This window comes from Rhipicephalus sanguineus, chromosome 4 (genome assembly GCF_013339695.2).
Source record: "Rhipicephalus sanguineus isolate Rsan-2018 chromosome 4, BIME_Rsan_1.4, whole genome shotgun sequence".
Lineage (NCBI taxonomy): Eukaryota > Metazoa > Arthropoda > Arachnida > Ixodida > Ixodidae > Rhipicephalus > Rhipicephalus sanguineus.
In genome coordinates, this window is record NC_051179.1 from 129,542,789 (window position 1) to 129,562,601 (window position 19,813).

At 44.6% G+C, this 19,813-nt stretch overlaps 1 protein-coding gene and 1 long non-coding RNA gene across 3 annotated transcripts in view; one reads left to right on the plus strand and one right to left on the minus strand.

Moving 5' to 3' along the window:
• The window catches only part of LOC119390670 (gastrula zinc finger protein XlCGF8.2DB), an 807,836-nt gene that overhangs the window by 722,280 nt on the left and 65,743 nt on the right, over positions 1-19,813 (plus strand). The window lies entirely within an intron of this gene.
• Positions 170-972, minus strand: LOC125758198 (uncharacterized). 2 transcript variants are annotated; one of them, XR_007415960.1, is made up of 4 exons: positions 935-972; positions 794-863; positions 515-729; positions 170-366 (listed from the first exon to the last, which is right to left on the minus strand). It is a non-coding gene; the product is annotated as an uncharacterized LOC125758198 (long non-coding RNA). The 2 variants fall into 2 exon arrangements; XR_007415959.1 differs by having other exon boundaries at positions 515-863; positions 935-969.

Here is a 19,813-nt window from a genome sequence, read left to right on the forward strand (position 1 = left end):
GAATTAAACGCCTCTAACGGTCTGCACTTGTTAACGTGTTAATACGTAACACACAATAAAAGAAAGACGTGAATATAAGTTTTCTCTCTTTAGATCTTTATTTTGCAATTGTATAGATGCACTAATTTTCCATGCAACATTGTTCGCACGGAGCGTTGCATCAGCCCTTGTGCAACGCAACCGTACAGTCCATGTGATCACGGCATGATAACGCTGACACATATAAATATAAAGACGGACGGCATTCCTGTTGGATCGGCTCCCTTCTTTCGGCCACTTCTCGTGCTCTTGGCCCTGAACACGTGCGCAGATGCGACGTTTTACCGTCGAGATGTTAGACTTGCATTTTTCTTCTGTCGGGAAAAACTGAAAGAAACAACAATGAATAATACTGTGAGAAAGGTAGACTATTTACTTGACCAGTTGCACAGACATGTCGCGTCTAGAAACTCTATTCACACAACTAAACAAAATAATTTTGTCGCTGCACAAATAAGAAAAACACTGCACTTACAATAAATGCGAGTGTGCTGAAATTCCGAGAAGTGCTTCAAGCTCCACAGCGCACAAACTAGATAATATGTGGAGAGAGGATGGATCGAGGTTTTCGTTGTTGGCTATGTCACTGGAAAACAAATGGTACAATAAATAGATTAATGAGAACACAATCTTACCTTCAAAGCAGCCGCGGGCCAGTCACATATTGTGCAGTCGGCATTTACAGCACACCTGCGACCAAATTCAATGTGAAAAGCGATTGCGTGAGACTTTCATAACCAAGCATGCATCTTACCAGAGTTCTTTTCAGTTGGCGAGAGCAGCGCAGCACGCTATTCACACTACAGTCCTTGTTGCAGGGTTCCCTAGAGAAAACGGCAAAATATGTCGCGGCTTTACAATAAGATGCCACAAATAAAAAACAAGAAAATCTGACATATTTGCCCGTCAACGAAGTCTTGGGTCCACAGACAAGTATAACCGCCGTTCGCCTGAACATTTCTGATCTGCCAGCTAGAAGAGACGACCAGATTGACGCATCAATTGTGCAAATAAAATTTGATTTTGTCGCTAGACAAAACTCACCATGCGATACAGCGAGGAAATAAAATGCCACTTACGAGTTCGCTTCAAATCCTCGGCAATGGGAGAAGGCCGCCTCCAGGATCAAGGCAAACGAAATGCCTCTGAGTGCTTGCCCGTCTCTGTGCAGTGTTTCAGTCAGCACGTCCTCTCTCGAAAGAGCTACAATTTGGCGGGAACTGACGCATGGAGCTTGCTCCCCTCCCCAGCGCTGTGGCAAAGAAAAAAAAGAAAACGCGAGAGGTGCGGGGTCCGGCGCCCCGCTATGGTAGCCCCGCTGCACGCCCCGCCTCCCTCTTCGTTCCTCCTTTCAGGCCTTGTCATTCTTTCTGGGAGAGAGATCTCACCACTTTTCTTTTTTTTTTTCGGAGGAACGCACGTGTTGCTTATATCAGCTCTTTCGGGTGAGAAAAAAAAAGGAGCGGGAAATTTCAACTGAAGCACATGCCTGAACATTTTAGGGCAGCGCTAATGCGTGCAAGAAGCGGATCGAATTTGAATTGAACCGTTTTCGTTGTTAACACAAAATATCGTTGGTACTCTAACATTAAAACAAATTAACATGAAAACCATAAACTGAGCATCAAGTAGAAATTTTAAAACTCTTCAGTGTGTGCGGACTATCGAATTCTGCCTCTGCAAACGACGTATAGCTTATGACCGTAGAAATTATTGTATTTTTACGCTAATTTCGTGTTTATTTGGGCATAGATGATATTTTGAAATATTCGTATTAACGCATATGGGCTATTCCCGAAGACCGAATCAAGTATGACGATATTCGATTCGATATTCCAAATGTTCAATCTTCGCACACTTCTATATTTAACCATTATATCTGATGTCCCCCCTTTGTCATGCGGCTCGATCAGATCAATCATATATTTATATTCACGACAGTGCTAAAGCGTGAGCACCGTGCTAGCGTTCCAGAAGTGCCGAACTGTCCCACTTGAGCTCATAGACAAGGCGGAGGAGGGGATGATAATTTTCCGTGGACAGTTCAAAATCGTAGATATTTTAATAGAGCCTAGCGCGCTATAGTATCACGATCAAAATTACATTTCTGCTCGGCACTCGCATTTATTCCCATTTATTGCTGTTGTTCAACTCAAGTGCTTTGCATCTAATGCATGCAAAGGCGGTACGTTTTCTTGAGCTTCAAGCAGAAACCGTAAACGCTCAGTACACTTGAAAAGCACTCATGTCGTACCACTGTACATTGAGCATATAAGTGCTTCATCATAAGAGGTAGGGCTTGATCGGTACTCATGACAATGCGGCGGAGGATTCTCGGCGGCCCGATCGCTAAAGGTTGCGAAGTTCCTTGCGAAACAGGTGAAAAACTTCGACATTTAAATTCCGCCCCTAACCAACTCCGTAATTGTACCTTTTCATAGTCAAATACTTAACGCGCACATCAGAAATATTCGGCTGGATTCGGGAATGCTGAGGCACAGCAAACATAACTTTAGTCTTGGGTTATTGATTGGAGCAGAACTGCAAATGCGACATCATTCTTAGACAGATGGACATTTAATAAGCTGCAAGAACGCCAGATTTTAAGATCACTGGGCAATTCAGCTTTTCATATAATCAGTTAGAGCTTTCGCGCCCCTGAAACACGCAGCTGAAATTTTCCAGCAAAGTTGTACAGTCCGCGAGATCTCTATTTCGCACGTTTCGTGTGACGAAATTAATATTTTTTGGGGCTCGCTATAAAGCAGCCAAAACCTTTCCGATGGGAGAAAGATTGAATTAATTCATTTTCAATAAAATTTATTACTAATAGATGGTGTAATGTACGTGGTCGGTTACAATCAACGTGCCATTTGCGAACTATTTCAGTCAATTCTATACCGCAGCCCAATGGACCATTGTAAAGCCACATTAAAGATAAATTCGTGTGATTGCACTTTCTTATCCTTTATGTACTTCCTGGTGGCAAATACATTGATCTCCAGAGTGTTCAAATCTTGCGATTTCTCAAGGTTATAAAAATATTTTAACGATATGTCTCCAAACGAATAATTCTTCACAACGCCGACGAATTCCAACTTCCCTATTGAGTCAATGCATGCGCTCATCATTATGGCCATCGCATGTCTAGTCAGCATCCGAATAATAGCTTAACTTCAGTCAGTTCGGAGCAAAACTCGATGTTATTCCTTAGCCGGAAGTTTCCCTTACGTCTGTGGTTGACGGTCATTGCTGTTTTCCTTGTTTGACCGAAGGCCGTCATCGCGTTTGTAGCTGCACTACATGACTTATTCCTCAACATACTGCCCGAACGCGCTCGCGCTTGTTATCTCGAAACCTAAATGTTGAATTTCAAAGTAAAATTGACCGGTGTTCAACTTGTCACTCGGTCAGAGACGAATACTTTTCACCACGTCGCGTTATTTTGCTCTGCTTTCGATAACAACGGCGTTAGATTGATGAGCTCTGCTGACAAATCCTCATCACTCTATGCAGCCGGTGTAAGGCTGGACAAATATGTCACATTCGTCTCAAGTCAAGTGGTCCAAATGTTTGGATGGTGTACAGACTTCGAGACTCGAGGAAGCGATCACTACCCTATCCTAATCTCTGCCCGTCATCTTCGGAAGTCGCCCAAGAAAGTGACACTGAAGTCGGTAGACTGGGACGCTTACACAGCAGCGGTAGACAAAGGGATCACAGCCTCGACTACGAATGCAGAATTAATACCAACAATAGCTCATTGCCTCCAAAAAAGCACTCGCTCTGTCGTTAAACGATGTAATATACCAACTAACGACGAAGAATTCGAAAGATTATGTGCCATTCGAAGGCGTGCCGAAAGGAAGGCTCTACGTACAAAAAGTATCGAAGACCTCAGAGCTTGCCGACGGGCACAAAGACACATAAGACGTTACTTAACCAAACTGAACCGAAAAAGATGGAAAGACTTTTGTGGTACGCTGGATATACGAAAACCGCTGAGCAAAATCTGGCGAGTCATCAGAGGCATTCGCAAGGAGCCGCAACAGCTTTACCCTTTTCTTGCGCTGTCACTACATGAGCGCGCATCGCTGAAAGAGGTGGCAGAGCAGTACTGTAGGCTCCTTTCCAGCGGGGCAACGCCATCTCTGAACATTGCAAATCATCAGACTTGTACACCTCGAGCGACCTTTCCTGACTTAGAGGAACTTTTCACAATTGACGAGCTCAAGGCAGCAATCAGCGACACGAACAAGCGATCAACTCCTGGTCATGACGGCGTGAGTTATGCAGCCCTCGCAAACTTAAGCCCCACATCTCGCCTACGTCTTCTGGAGTACTATAACGCCTCGTGGATAAATGGGGAGGTTCCTAAGGAATGGAAACTTGCTAAAGTTATTCCTATATTGAAGCCGGGAAAGCAGCCAACAAATTACGCCTCCTTCAGACCCATATCTCTGCTTAGTTGCGTAGGGAAGCTATTCGAAAAAATGATTCACAAACGTCTTGACTGGTTTCTGGAAACTAAGAAAATTTACCCGGAGGAAATGAATGGCTTCCGTCAAAATAGGTCTGCCATTGACAATGTCATTGCCTTGATCTCATCAGTTGAAGAAGAATTGGCTTGCGGAAACACACCTACTGCGTTATTTTTAGACATTAAGGCCGCATATGATTCCGTCTATCACAAAGCAATACTTGACGCTTTGGAAACCCTTGGTCTTGGAGGACGGCTTTACGCATGGATTGCAGATTATCTTCAAGGGCGCCAACTTTTCATGTGTACACCGGAGGGCCCTACAACGTTCCATGCCGTCGAAAAGGGAGTACCACAAGGAGCTGTGTTGAGCCCGGTATTATTTAATCTAGTGCTTATCCATCTGAAAAGAAACCTGCCCCGTGGCGTCAGCATCACACTGTATGCGGACGATATCTGCATTTGGAGTGCAGCGCGTTCCCGAAGAAACACCCAACAACGTCTCCAGAGAGCGCTGGCAAACATATCGGCCTACCTAAATTCAAGAGGTCTCAAACTGTCCCCCGACAAAAGCGTTGCTATGGCTTTCTCGAGGAGAAGAATGGAAAAATACCCACTAGTGTTGGGTGGTCGCACCCTTCCATACGTGAAGACACAAAGGTTTCTTGGGGTGACGATTGATAGGAATCTCACATGGTCTCCTCAAGTGAAGAAACTGACTGAGAAGATTTCGTCGGCGTCGCACGTATTCCGATTTTTAGCCGGGTCACAGTGGGGCAGCAACTGCCGAACAATGGTGCTCCTTCAAAAGGCCTACGTTGACGGTACCTTACGTTATTACCTGCCCATCCTGCATAATATGTCTTATACAAGCAAGAGAAAACTTGAAGCGGCACGTAACAACTGTCTTCGAATATGTCTCGGCCTTCCAAAGGGATCGTCTCGAGTAGCAACTGTAGCAGAAGCCGGATGTCTGCCTCTTGAAGTGATAGCTTCGCAGGAGACACTTCGGATTCACCTCAGACACGTTCTTCACAACAAGAACCACTTTCTAAAGAATATTTCTAAAGCCAGTGCTACATCTAGTTTCGGGCAGGCCGTCGGAAGCATAGGCGCACGTATTACGATCCCTGCTCAGACGTCACCTATTATGCCAAAGAACATCCCACCCTGGACACTGTCACCACTAGAAATTGTGCCGTATATCCCCGGAATTAGTGCAAAAAGGAAAATGCCCCAAGCAGCAATTCATCAGATAGCGTTGGAGTATATGTATAAAGAATACGCAGCCGAAACGCACATATTCACAGATGGTTCTACAAGGCAACGTCGATCGTCATATGGAGTTTTTGTGCCCTCAACAGGAAAATCCCTCTCGTATCGTCTTGAGAGAGCGACATCTTCTACGTCAGCTGAGCTATATGGCATTGAAGAGGCTCTTAAGTTTATACTACGACAGCAACTGCCAAAAACATGGGTGATATTTACAGATTCTAAAGCAGCCCTGCAAAGTATATGGAACAGGCACAAGCATGGTAATCACCCAAGTGTAGCATCTGATATCGCCTATCTTCATCACAAGGCTAAGATTGATGGACATTACATTAAGTTCCAATGGATACCTGGCCATGCTGGTATTTCAGGAAACGAAAAAGCGGACGAAGCAGCCCGAAATGGACTCCAGTACCGGAAATTCAGAAGAATATTTTTTACTAAAGTCGACGCCTCGAACATCGCAAAAAAATATGCCTATCAAGAAAATGACCGCCTCTGGAATCTGCCGCTCCAACAAGATAACTGTCTTCGTTGCATTGACCCAGAAGTGAGAGCGAAAATTTCCCCAACACTTCCTCGCCAACTTGAGACACTGTACCATCGTCTTCGACTGAACGTGGCATACACGAACAGTTATTTGTACCGCATAGGGCGCACCACTAGTCCCTGCTGTGATAACTGTGGCAGCATAGAGACAGTAGAGCACATATTACTGGACTGCTCCGCGTACCGCGATGAGAGAGCAGTGTTTGAGAGACAAATGGACATGATTTGTCACGATCAATTAACGTTGCCCAACATATTAGGCCCAGTGCCCGGCCCTTCTAAACAGCGACGGGTTTTACAGTCCCTGTTTAATTACTTGTCAAACATTGGCCTAGTAGGAAAGCTTTAATGATTGCACCCCCCCCCCCGATTATTTCATACAGCAAAGGCTTCACTTACCTGACACACTCGTTGTAAACATTTCTATCAGGTTCACTTGCGCATTTCATTTTTTTATATTCTTTCTTTATATTATTATTTCCTTCTCTCTCTTCTTTAGTCTGTCAACCCCCTTCCCCATCCCTACACAGAGTAGCATGCCAGCGGTTATATACTGACGCCGGCAAAAATCTCTGTTTTTCCAATAAAGAGTCTCTCTCTCTCTCTCTCTCTGGACAAATATATAAATCAATCTAACGGTGTCGAGCAGTGCACCTGGTCCCATGTGGTGCGTCGGCAAGGGACTTGATAATTAAGCTCTCATATGTGTAGAAACGTGTTGTACGCTCACGTTGCGCAGACAGTCAGCCACACACATCGTCAACGGCACGTGAAGCGTCTACTATTAGCAATGTAATTTTATTACTTTTTTTCGGTTTGCATGCGAGGCACCGTCGACGGCAGATTACCGCGAGGCACTAGCTATGCATTTGTCTAATGCGTCTTGAAATATAAAGCTACAGCGTCCATAGAATCATAGAAATATAAAGCTACAGCGTCCAGTTTTAAGCACGTGTTGCTCCTATGGATAATTAATATTCTGTGAAATAACGGAACTAGCAAACATTTTATTAACATTGATCCAACAGAACAGCAGTGTGCGTTGCGCGTTACTCGCCGCAAATGCTCCATTATATGCGATTCTTTTATACGTATGAGTAAGAAGATTAGAAAAATCCGCGGAATGTTTCTCATGCATTTCCATGCATCATATTCGCTCGCTTATCTTTTTGTTTAGTATTTTCAAGACGTATAAAACGACCACAATGCGACTTCTGCCTGGCATTATTTCGTATCTTGAGGCAGTGATATCCTAATTGTGCAGTATTTTAACTTCTTTATAATGTAGGTTACGGTGTACCTGCTTTGTCTTTTATTAAAAACAAGGGTTCATTTTTATTTGAAATGCTGTGCTAAAAGGATGAATGTCACAAACATATACAAGGCGACCTCTGACAAAGTGATGGGATAACAGAAACTTTTCAAATAGGCATATCGGGAAATATACCCGTCGTAACTGTATAGTTCCCTGGTTTCAGCCAGAGCTTATTATCTGTGGGAGGTAAAGGTGTAACTACATTGCACAATAAAAAAAAAAAGATAAATTCGCTTTAACTTAATTGAAAATTTGTTGCTACCTAGACGTACATGCGTAAATTTTGACAAACGCAAGTCTTTAGCGGTGCTGTTTCGGACGTGTCCCATTTTCTTATCTTGGCGGCAAAAAGCACTGCTGGGCACTGACGCCGGCGGGCCTGCAGATGTGCGGCTTCTTCGAAAGAGGAGGCGGCTCCACGCTGAGAAAGAAAACCGGAGAACAGCGGAAAAAAAGAAAAAAAGAAGTTTCCCTCTCCCCACCGGGACCTTCCGGGGCGCGGGCCGCCGTAGCGCATGTTTTTTTCCTTCTTTTTTTAAATGTGCTTTTCACTCCACGCTCTATACTGTAGAGCAGCGCGGTTCCTTCTGACCCTCTTCTTTCCCGCACTTTTCCGCCTCCTGCGTTTTATTTTTCACAGCACGAGTCTTCAGTGGATTGCCATTGCTATGTGTTCGTTCTAACAATCTTGAAAGAATATTTCTTGTTCGTGTATTGGTACTAAAATCTTACATTGCGGCCACGCCTTTTGATGAGTTTTTTTCACATAGCATATATGGTATTTCCGCTTGCCTGACTTATCCGTCAGCGAAAGATAAGAACTTTTACTCATTACATTGCGCAAATTACATAATAAAGGACTAGCTGTTAGAACTAAACACTGCGTCTCTCTATCCACAGACTGTTTGGGTGCGCAGCGCTGCTCGGGCAGCACGCAAAAATTTTCATGCTTCATGTTGTCTGTATACAGACGATGCTTCTTTTAGATTATACAGAATGGTTTTTAATGGCCGTTTTAGTTCAGAAATGACATAAATGTATTATGTGAGCTCGGTTTAATGCAAGCGGGTGACATTACTTGCATGAAAAAGCAAAATAAATAATCGCCTATCTAAATAAAATTCATTAATGACCTTAAAATTACACTGACTTACCTACTGCAACTGACTAACTGTAGCCACTGAGTTTGCAATAATTGGAATGAAATCTTACGATTTAATATTTATGCCATCAAATTTTAGGCAGAAGTTCACTGTTCCTTCAGTCACGTTTATTTTTGTAAGAATCAGTTTTAAGCATCGAACAACGACAAAAGCCTAGTTTAACGCCCATGTATATATACTGTCGCACACTTGGCGAATGATGGTCTCGAAAAAATCTTTAAAAGTAGATATGCACGCCTGGAGAAACCATGCACGAATGTAATGGCTCGCTATTATTTTTGTTTAGTCAATAATGTATTTGGATTGTTCGCACAAATAATCTCTACCACTTGGTGTAATCAGCTCAAGGACCACAAGTATGTTGTGTGTCACAGGTGATTTTTGTAATGTTTAAAAAATCACACTGTAGGAGTTTTTTACACTTCCTGCAGTGTATTTTATGCTGCCCTAAAATAATACACGCTGTTCGAATCCTCTGCCGGCAACCAAGGCCGGCACGACGTGTTGCCGACTTGTCGCCCCGACAAGCGTTTGGCGCGCTCGGCGTTCACTCGGCCACCAACGGTGGCGCGAATCGTGCAGCCGATCTAGTGCCGACGTAGCTGGCAGCGCACCTCCGGCCGACCCTTTTCGGATGTCTGGTGGCCAGTGAAGTCGGCTGCCGGCTATTTGCCAGTGATCAGCCAAACGTCGGCAGTCGGCCAGCGTTGCTTGGGCCCACCCCCGTGCACACGCCTACGACCACTACTACATGATTATTCACACCATGGAGGGCCAGGTTTGGGTAACTCTCCATCAGAAAAGCTGGCGAACAGCCACAGGCACTGGGAATCGTACCCTGCGCCTCCTTTATTAGAAGGAGCACCTCTGAACACTTGCCATAGCTCTGATTATTAGAGGCGAATGCAGTAGAGGAAGGCAAGCAGGTACGATGCAGATAAGGGCGCCTCGCCTTCTGTGCTGACTGTAGGAGAAGTGTTTATTGTTAATAAAGTAAAAGGTTTGATATACCTTCTGGAGCCCGTAACGGAAAAGAGCTCACGTTGAAGAGAAAGCAGAATAAAATAATTGAAGAATGAATGCATTTGAATCATTTGGTGTTGGGGTGTATTCGATCATCTGGGGCCTTCGCAGAACAAGTGGCGTAGGTGGCATTCTCTCGTGACACTTGCCATTGTGCGCGCGCCTTGGCTGCCCTGCGGAGTGCAGGGGCTAGACGTGCGCGCACAAGTTATGCAGAAGTGGTGGCTGTACTCGCGTGCGCACCAGTTCGACTGTGTGTGCGTGCTCTGCGAGGCGAAGGTTGCACCAGCAGGAAACAACGGTGGCTCTCACTGTTTATCTAGGAGATAATCAGCATAGGCCACAAAAGTAGGGTGAGCCCAGATATCTGGTAACTACCTGTGCTCTATCTTGCCATGTGCGCAGTTCAGACAGTGGCATTATCCACTGTTTTGGTGACATGTCGATACAAAAGGTAACGTGACAAGACGTTTTTCCGAAAGGCTGTCTGGATTTAAAATATATGGCTCTATGGCAGCCTCGCTAACTGTTTGCAAACTAGTATGTATAAACTGAACGAGAAGGGAAGTGTAATTATGCTTTTGATTACCGTGAACCACGATCATAATGAAACCAACAGACGAGAGCCAAAAAAACCGAGAGGGAAATAAGCTAGTTTTTGTGCATTTGATTCTAACGAAATGATTAAGGAAGGAAATAATGAGAGTTGAAAGATAAAGAGGTTGAAGCAGGTGGTTTGGTTCCTCTTCCAAATTACTGAAGTGAGGATCTCGAATCAGATATTACATCTTCAGGTACCATACAGGGATTTAGTGTTAATGTTATTTTTCTCAAGCCCACTGTGGGAATCTTAGATCATTATGAATTTTGCTCAGTCATCATCTTTATTTCTGTTCTTGTTGCTTTCAAATTAACGGAACATCGACTAATGTGGGGCTTCAATGTATATCCAAGTTAATGAGGCTTCAATGTTTAGCCTGTATTCGATCGTTCGGGTTTATTCAGTGCTGTACGGGACGACGTTCCAGGAACTATAACCGGATACAACTTAAGAATCTGGACAAGGCCGCCAAAACTACGGAAGTGCGATCGCCAATTTCCTTCGTGACTAAACAAATACTCCCGCGCTCATAAGTCGGACGGTGGAGTAACAGACCGTGCAATCGACCTTGGACCGTGCGGCTCATGATGTCAGTCTACAGTGCGCACCCATTGGTGCGGGCTCTTATTTATTCGCCTTTGCGGAGAAAACGTCGCGCACTTCTAAAGTTGTATCCAACTATAGTTCCTTTTGGGAGGAACGCCACCGTTCCGTTACGTAACGGTGGAACTGTACTGGTAACTCTTTACGTTTGCGAAGGAACGACAGAGGGGCGTTCCTTCTGTAAACATTGCACGGGATTGCACAGACGCACCCACGTACGCTGAACATCGTGCGGAGCAGGGTTGATGGGCGACCGCGTGAACTCGAAAATCTACCGCTCTATTATTATTATTATTTTTTTATTATTATTATTATTATTATTATTATTATTATTATTATTATTATTATTATTATTATTACAGTGATTCCACTCCTGCGCCAAAGTGCGCCAAATTGTATTTACTGCGCCATCCTGATAATATTGTTGCGAATATATAACTTATTTACAGTGTAGGATGGTCCAGCAGTCAAGATGGCGGTTGTTACTTCCAGCACACCGACACGTCGTCTGCCTCTTCTTCGCACACCTCACCATAGTCATAGCTGCAACCAGTGGCGGATCCAGGGGGGGGGGGGGGGGCGATTGGGCGATCGCCCCCCCAAAGCTATAAGCCAACCCAACCCCCCCCCCCCCCCCCCCGCTTTTCACCTCACCGAAGGCCATTTTTCAGAACGTAGAATTTTTTCAGGTGGTCGCTGTGTCCATCCCAATCCGAGACTAGGGAAGCACCCCTCACACAGCCCAGCGCTTTTGTTAAGAGCGAAACAGGCTTTCTAGAAAAGATTTCTTCTGCGTCCTGCATCTTTCAAATAGGCACCGACGAGCACAAGCCTCAACTATTTTGCTAAAGCAACTGCTGCCTTTATGGAAGCGAGCTAAAGTTTCCTCCCCACTCCCAGGGCCATCAGCTCTTCAGCAAAGCGAGGGGTCTTCAAATTCTCCCATCTTTTTCTCAGAGACAGGAGTCTGTTCTGTGTCATTCAAACTGGCATCTTTCGTCCCACCACGGCCGGGCTAGACTGCACGTGCGCGCTTGAGCGCGCACGTGCAGTCTAGCCCGGCCGTGGTCCCACAAAGCGTGCAGAACAAGTTACCTTTTAGTCAACCTTCAGCGGCTGGTCCAAAAAAAAAAAAAAAGAAGGAAGGCAGGCAGTGGTGCTGTGAATTATATTCGCAGAAGTACCGAGCAAGCCTCCGAGAGCACGTGCGCGGGGTATAATCGAGCGCGACTCCGAAAGCTCCGTTTGACCGTCGTTAGGATGCGGAGATAGAAAGGGCATTTTCTGGCAACACGACCGGCCAGAAAAAAAGGCAATGGGGAGGAGGGGGCGGGGTCACAAAGGGAGGCTTACTCCGAAACTACGTTCAAGGAATACTAGAGCTCGCCGTTGTGGGAATACTCATTTATCGAGCAGGTGGCCTGCCCTTCCCTCTTTCACCCTCCTCTTACCAACAACACTGATACGTGTTCCCCAATGTTTAGCGGAAATATGCGTTTTCTTCTTCATCAAACCAATACTGTTCATTCATTAAGTGGCAGCGCCAACCCAAGACAATGAACGAGAATGGAATGCAAGGGACCAGACAAGCGCCGACTCGTTGCTCAGTTTACTGCGGAAAGGCAGTTACATGAATATGCAGACTCTAGTAGCGCACGTGAGCAAGGCCATACAAAAAAAAGGTATCACATTGTACAACCAATTTGCAAAATAAAGTATTTTGTCTACAAAAACCACAAAATAATCACGTGACACTGCCACGGGAAAATTCTTCGTTAGTAAGCTTTACGGCTCGCTTACGCAGTTATCTGAACGTCTCCTGATATGTAAGGCTTCTGTTATATTACGTGCAATTTTGTTTCTGTAAGCAAAGAACATCTTTGAATCAGGCCAAACTGGCTCACAAATTTGACACTCTTTTGCAATGATCAGCTAAGTGTGAATAATTAATTATTTTTGCCTGGTGGTTGTCCATGCTGTTTCAACCGGCTGTTATTATACCAGCCGGTCTAAACGATGTAAACATTATCGTAAGTTGGTGGCTACATGTAAACTACATCCAGCTGAATATCTTTTGTTTTAAGACGCACAATTTTCGTTGTTTCTTTTGTCGTTTTTTTATCGCCCGCACGGCAGATTCGTTTAAAGGTATCGGGGGCATTAAAAACAAACGTTAATGCCGAAACGGCTGCTTGCGTGCTTAACTCCGTGGAAAATGAGATGTATACATGTGCAGCCAGCGTCAAAAGTTTGTGGACCATGAAACATATGTAAAAGCTGAATATTCCGATTGCTTTGGCAGGCACCGTTGAATTTAGATTTCCGCAGTGTTAAAAATGTGCTAACAACATGTACTGTGTATTTCGACCGAATACACTCACAAATCACTAAATTCAAAGTTTTGTCAGATGCAGACTTAGTCGTCTCTAAACTTTTGACGCCGACTGTATATGAGGCGAACAGTGACGCGCTTACGTTGCGTATCGCTTCTTACACTAGGGTGCTCTGGTTCAGCAGTTTTTATTATCTTATCAATCCAGCCTATTTGAATCTGTTAATTTAACGTGAAAATGCTAGATGCATTTTGCGATAGCTGGGGTGACGATGGACAACGCCCCGAAAGGTTGATCTCGCTTCTAGGCGTATTATCACTGCTAGTAAAAAGAAGGCGGCTTTGTGCATTGATGTCGCATGACATGTTTTGTATAAAACCATGGTGATGCCAATAAAAAAAAGGGAAAATAGACGACAGACTGCAGAAGGTTAAGCATCACGCTGTGGAATTACTTAAGTTGATCACTTCAGAACGTCTGTATTCTTCGGTTAAGAAAACAAGAAATATGCACCTTGAAGAGCCGCCGCAATGGCTTAATGGTTATGGTGGAAGGCTACTAACCCGAACGACGCAGATTCAACCACGGCCGGGCTCGCATTTCTATGGAGGCAATTAAACAGCTAGAGACCCGTATACTGTGCGATTTCTGCACATATTAAAGAGCTCCAGGCGGTCGAAATTATCCGAAGCTCTCCACTAAGGCATCTCTCATACCTTGAGTCGCTTTCGGAAGTTAAACCCCATAAACCAATGAAAACATTCATATTGAACTTGAAGTGTAATTTTCTTGCAAAAAGCGCAAAAACAAGGCCATTTAGAGCCACTTTTACTCAAAGAACCACGTGGCGACAAAAGAACCACGTGGCGACAACATATAGCACGCTTTATTCAGAATCAGCTTTCGAGGCTAAAGATCTGCGACCCACTTGTCATACCGAATTCTGAAGTGGTCGTCAGGCATTTCAGAGAAAAAAATCCAGTGGATTGTGGTGTTTTCACTATACATGCACTTCTACTACTCGATTCTTCACACTTGCTAACAGCTGCATATTGAGTATCTGTGATGATAATGATAAAGACAAGTTCGGAAATAATGGCACAAGATCTGCTAAAACATTGTTTGAAATTGTAGCTTCCGATGTAAAATATATATTTATCAGATACGAAAGCGCCACGTATGTGCAGAATTATGGGTTATGTACTGGCTCGACGTTTGCCTCAATGTTCAGGGCTATTTGCTTGGCCAGAGTTTACAGAAAGATTGGAAATGGTTTACTTAAAACGTTTTTCGGTTTTTAGGTGGTTATTTGATTATTTATGTCAAAGCTATACGAGGGTGCATTGTTCTTGATGCGTTAAAAGTGTTCCGCGATAATGGCATCGACTTTAGTTTCGCAAATGAACTTGCACAGCATAAAGAATTACATCTCCTTTACTTGTCACCACAGCTAACCTCCAAACACCGTTGTTGCTCATATGAATTAACACCAATAAAATCACTTCTTAAACATAACTCAGGCCATTATAAAAGTATAAAAAAACGTAATTGGAGCCTCGTGCTGCAATTATATTTTTTGTTCTTTGTTAAAAATCGTGCCCTTATAAAATGCATCTAGCATTTTCACGTCAAATTAACCCACTCAAAGCGGCTTGATTAGCGGAAAACATTACTTGTGAGTGGCTTAAAGAATAATTGAGATAATGAAACCTGTTGCACCACAGCACAATAGTGTAAGAAACGACACGCAAGCCGCAACGTAAACGCATCACTGCTCTGCCTTATGTATACATCGCTTTTTCCACGGACACAAGCAGCCGTTTCGGCATTAATGCCCCCGATACCTTTAAACGAATCTGCCGTGCGGGCGATAAAAAACGACAAAAGAAACAACGAAAATTCTGCGTCTTAAAACAAAAGATATTCAGCTGGATGTAGTTTACATGTAGCCACCAACTTACGATAATGTTTACATCGTTTAGACCGGCTGGTATAATAACAGCCGGTTGAAACAGCATGGACAACCACCAGGCAAAAATAATTAATTACTCACACTTAGCTGATCATTGCAAAAGAGTGTCAAATTTGTGAGCCAGTTTGGCCTGATTCAAAGATGTTCTTTGCTTACAGAAACGAAATTGCACGTAATATAACAGATGCCTTACATATCAGGAGACGTTCAGATAACTGCGTAAGCGAGCCGTAAAGCTTACTAACGAAGAATTTTCCTGTGGCAGTGTCACGTGATTATTTTGTGGTTTTTGTAGACAAAATACTTTATTTTGCAAATTGGTTGTACAATGTGATACCTTTTTTTTTGTATGGCCTTGCTCACGTGCGCTACTAGAGTTTGCATATTCACGTAACTGCCTTTCCGCAGTAAACTGAGCAACGAGTCGGCGCTTGTCTGGTCCCTTGCATTCCATTCTCGTTCATTGTCTTGGGTTGGCGCTGCCACTTAATGAATGAACAGTATTGGTTTGATGATGAAGAAAACGCATATTTCCGCTAAACATTGGGGAACACGTATCAGTGTTGTTGGTAAGAGGAGGGTGAAAGAGGGAAGGGCAGGCCACCTGCTCGATAAATGAGTATTCCCACAACGGCGAGCTCTAGTATTCCTTGAACGTAGTTTCGGAGTAAGCCTCCCTTTGTTACCCCGCCCCCTCCTCCACATTGCCTTTTTTTTTTTTGAGGAGACTGGAATGTTGGGCTTCTTGGTATCATTGGAAGAAAAAATGTGCACAAGAAACGGGGAGCCCGAAGACGAGGCGACGGCACCGGCGCTAACTGGCAACTGACATTTTTTTATTCATCCCAGAGCACATGAAAAAAAAACGCTTTTGACCTCTCGTGGCTAGCCCTTACACGTGGCGGTCATTTTAGTAAGCACCAAGATAATCCATCCCTACTTTATCCGAAGTTAACGACCGCTGGGCAACTTACTTATCCACTTTAAGAATGAAGAAGACTTCTGCGATCTAATGGTCCTACCACCTGTTTTTTCTCTTTTTTTTCTCGGAAACGTTTCTGGCCGGTCGTCTTGCCAGAAAATGCCCTTTCTATCTCCGCAGCCTAAGGACGGTCAAACGGAGCTTTCGGAGTCGCGCTCGATTATACCCCGCACACTTGCAAAAAGGTCCTCCCAAGTACACGGTTATACATGCACCGAGGGGGAATTGACGAATGCCTGCTGAATTTTGTTGAATGGACTGATTCGACACGCTCAATTGCTCTCGCAAGCTTGCTCGGCGGCACCTGCCTTGGACCAGTATTTAAGCAGCAGCGCAATACTGTCAGAGGGTACTCTCAGTGAGGACTCTCAGGTGCCACTGTAGAGTGTCAGCTCCGAAGTCCCATTTTTCGTCTCCGCCCAATCTCCATCGTGGTCTTCGGGCACCCATGGAAGGAACCGTTACTCCGGCCTACTAGCACTTGGAAGATTGAACCGCCGGTGACCAGCTTTTTATCCGAGTTTCCTGGGTGCCTACTGCGGCTACCAATGCGTAAGTTTTTCAAAATTTTGTTATTATTAATCCTTGCGTATGAAATGCTGCGGGTAAAATGTATGGCGCTGTCCTTTGTGTGTCACCTAGCAAGGTTTTAATGAAGTGAAAGCCATATTTTGCGTTTATCAGGTATCAAATATTGATCATCCCTTCACATCACTTTACTTCACTTTATTTTCCTTACAAACGTCACATTTGAGGTATTACATGAGAAGTGGGGTTTACAAAGTTCTTCAAATTCGTGGCTCCATACATTTATTAAGTGGTGCTAGATCTTAGTTTTATTGTAAATGTTGTTGAACGGGTGATTTCGGCAATGTCGCGGGGCAGGCCGTTCCGATCAGTCGTAGTCTAAATTCCATGGCTGTGCCGTACGAACATAGGTCGGCAAACTCACTCATGAGTCGACTCACTCAGACTCATATCGAGACGTGAGTCTGAGTCTCAGTGACTCCGGGTGAGTAGAGTTTTTGTGAGTCTGAGTCCGAGTGAGTTCGGTCGGGAAAAATTTTGGTGAGTCTGAGTCCGAGTGAGTCCGGTAGAAAAAAATTTTGGCGAGTCTGAGTCCGAGTGAGCCCAAAGGCCAAAATATATTGCATGAGTGAGTCTGAGTGAGCTCCACATTTTTTGCCGACCTATGGTCCTGTCTACTCAACTTCAGCATTGCTATCAGCCTTATGTCGTCTCACGTTTATACTCACGTATAGTCCCACATACTTCAACGCGCTACCGTTCATAGGTCAGCTCAATATTTATTGATCAGATGCGTGAGTTGAGGAGGGAGAGGGGGAGGAGTCGCCTTGACCTCTCCCCCCAAACTTTTTCACGGGAAGTTACTGATAAAAATATCTCGTGTTTTAGTCATCTCATTCAATAAAAAGGTCCTTATTGAACTACAAACTCAGATAACTCGTATTTGAAGGTACGAAATCAAAAGATGCTAAGTAGCGCACCGATTATGCGAGATATTGGCGTTAAAGAGCATTGACATTATGCTAGAAAAAGGCTAATTATAGGCTAGCGGACTCATGAGTCGACTCACTCAGACTCACTCAGACTCAGATCGAGCCGTGAGCCTGAGTCTGAGTGAGTTCGAATGAATTATATTTTGGTGAGTCTGAGTCCGAGTGAGCCCTAAGGGTAAGATATGTTTAGTGAGTGAGTCTGAGTGAGCTCCACATTTTTTGCCGACCTATGCGTACGAAGAACTTAGAATGGGCTAATCGTTCGAGTTATTACTATTCACTTGCTAGCCCGGTAGTGAATTTCACTAACCCGCATTTTATTATCTTCCATTGCCAAGACGGTAGTGCTTTTGTGACTAGTAAACGGTTAGTATTAGGTTAGTGATGTTGCCGGCCTTTGTTTTTTAAGAGTTTAGCTGCCAGGAGGGGACAGGAGAAAATGGTTTTGATTACTTCCCGAAATTTTCTAAAGTTAAAAATGCGATACATTTGCGAAAAAAAATGGCGAAGTCGAGTGTTGTGCTTCAAATGCAGTGTTTTCTTGTTCCTTTTTTAGCTAGTTACGGCACGGCCGGGCTAGACTGCACGTGCGCGCTCGCTAAGGAAAGAAGCGTGCGCACGTGCAGTCTACCCGGCCAGGCCTCCCAAGCTCGGCCAGGGGACGCTGCGTCGCGCGCGTTTCGCCGCCTTTCTTGTAAAAACCGGTCGCTGCTCTCCCCGCACCTGCCTTTTGACTGCGCTGTCTCAGCACGTTCACGCACCCTGCACGCGCTGTTCTCTGCTCGCCTTGCACGTGCAGCTTCACTTGTCGCTTGCTCTGAAGGTTTAGAAAGGTGGAAAAGATGGAAAAAACGTTTTCACGGTGTAAATCTCACCAGAGGAGAGCGGTTGATCGACCACCTTTGCGGGACCGAGCAGGTCGTCAAGGACGATGCTGTTTGGGCGAGCGCTACGTGCGTGCCGATGGTGAAAGGCCACATTTCTATGACATGAATAGGGAGGTGACTGCGCGAGTTCTGTAATTATATGTTACCGGTAAAACACACCTTCGTTGCGGCAGTCGTGTCTGCTCGGAGCTGTCAGCAAACAACCACCACGCTTTCGCGTGCGCTTTCGATTGATAACTTTCGATTGCTTGGATGCCAAGTTTGTCGCGTGTCTTTAAATTTATTATGAGCTCAGCGTGAAGAGCATAAATTTACATCTGCCCTGGCAGGATCGCAATGCGCATGCAGTGTTCAGTTTCGTGGGAGTTTCACTTTTGCCGAGGTTTGCATCGGATGATAACAACGTCGGATCGCCTTGAATTTTTTTAGAGCTCCCTTGGATAGCATAATGATGCGAGCAAAAAATGTTTCATACCCACTTCGACCAAGCATGTTTCTTGCAGAGTCTTGTTTCATTTTGGATAATATCGAAGCCTGATAATGCACCTTGTTCGCTGATTCGAATGTCACTTTGGTTGTTTCGACAGCTCGCTTTGTCAGCATCATACTATACAATACCCACTGGGATCGCGCATATTTATGATAATGCCGAGCTTTGTGCCCGATGCTAAGCCCGTCTGATTTCGCGAAGCCATCGAAAATTAAAGTCATTTCAATCACATTAAAGTTATTTCAATCAATCGAAAATTTAATTGCCGCCTTGGTTTTTTTGTCAGCTCGTTTCCAAAGCGGCAGCTGTATATCGCCCGCGGCTCGCGCGCATGCAAGCCTATAATATTTTACTATTCGAAACCATGACATTATTATGAGTCACGCCGTGGTGGGGGACTTCGGATTAATTTCGGCCACCTGGGATTCTTTAACGTGCACTTAAATCTAAGTACGCCGGTGTTACTGCATTTCGCTCCCTTCGAAATGCAGGTGCCGTATGCGGGAATCGAACCCATGACCTCGAACTTAGCAGCGCAACACCTCAGCCTGCTAAGCAATCACGGCGTGTTGCATGCAAGGCCA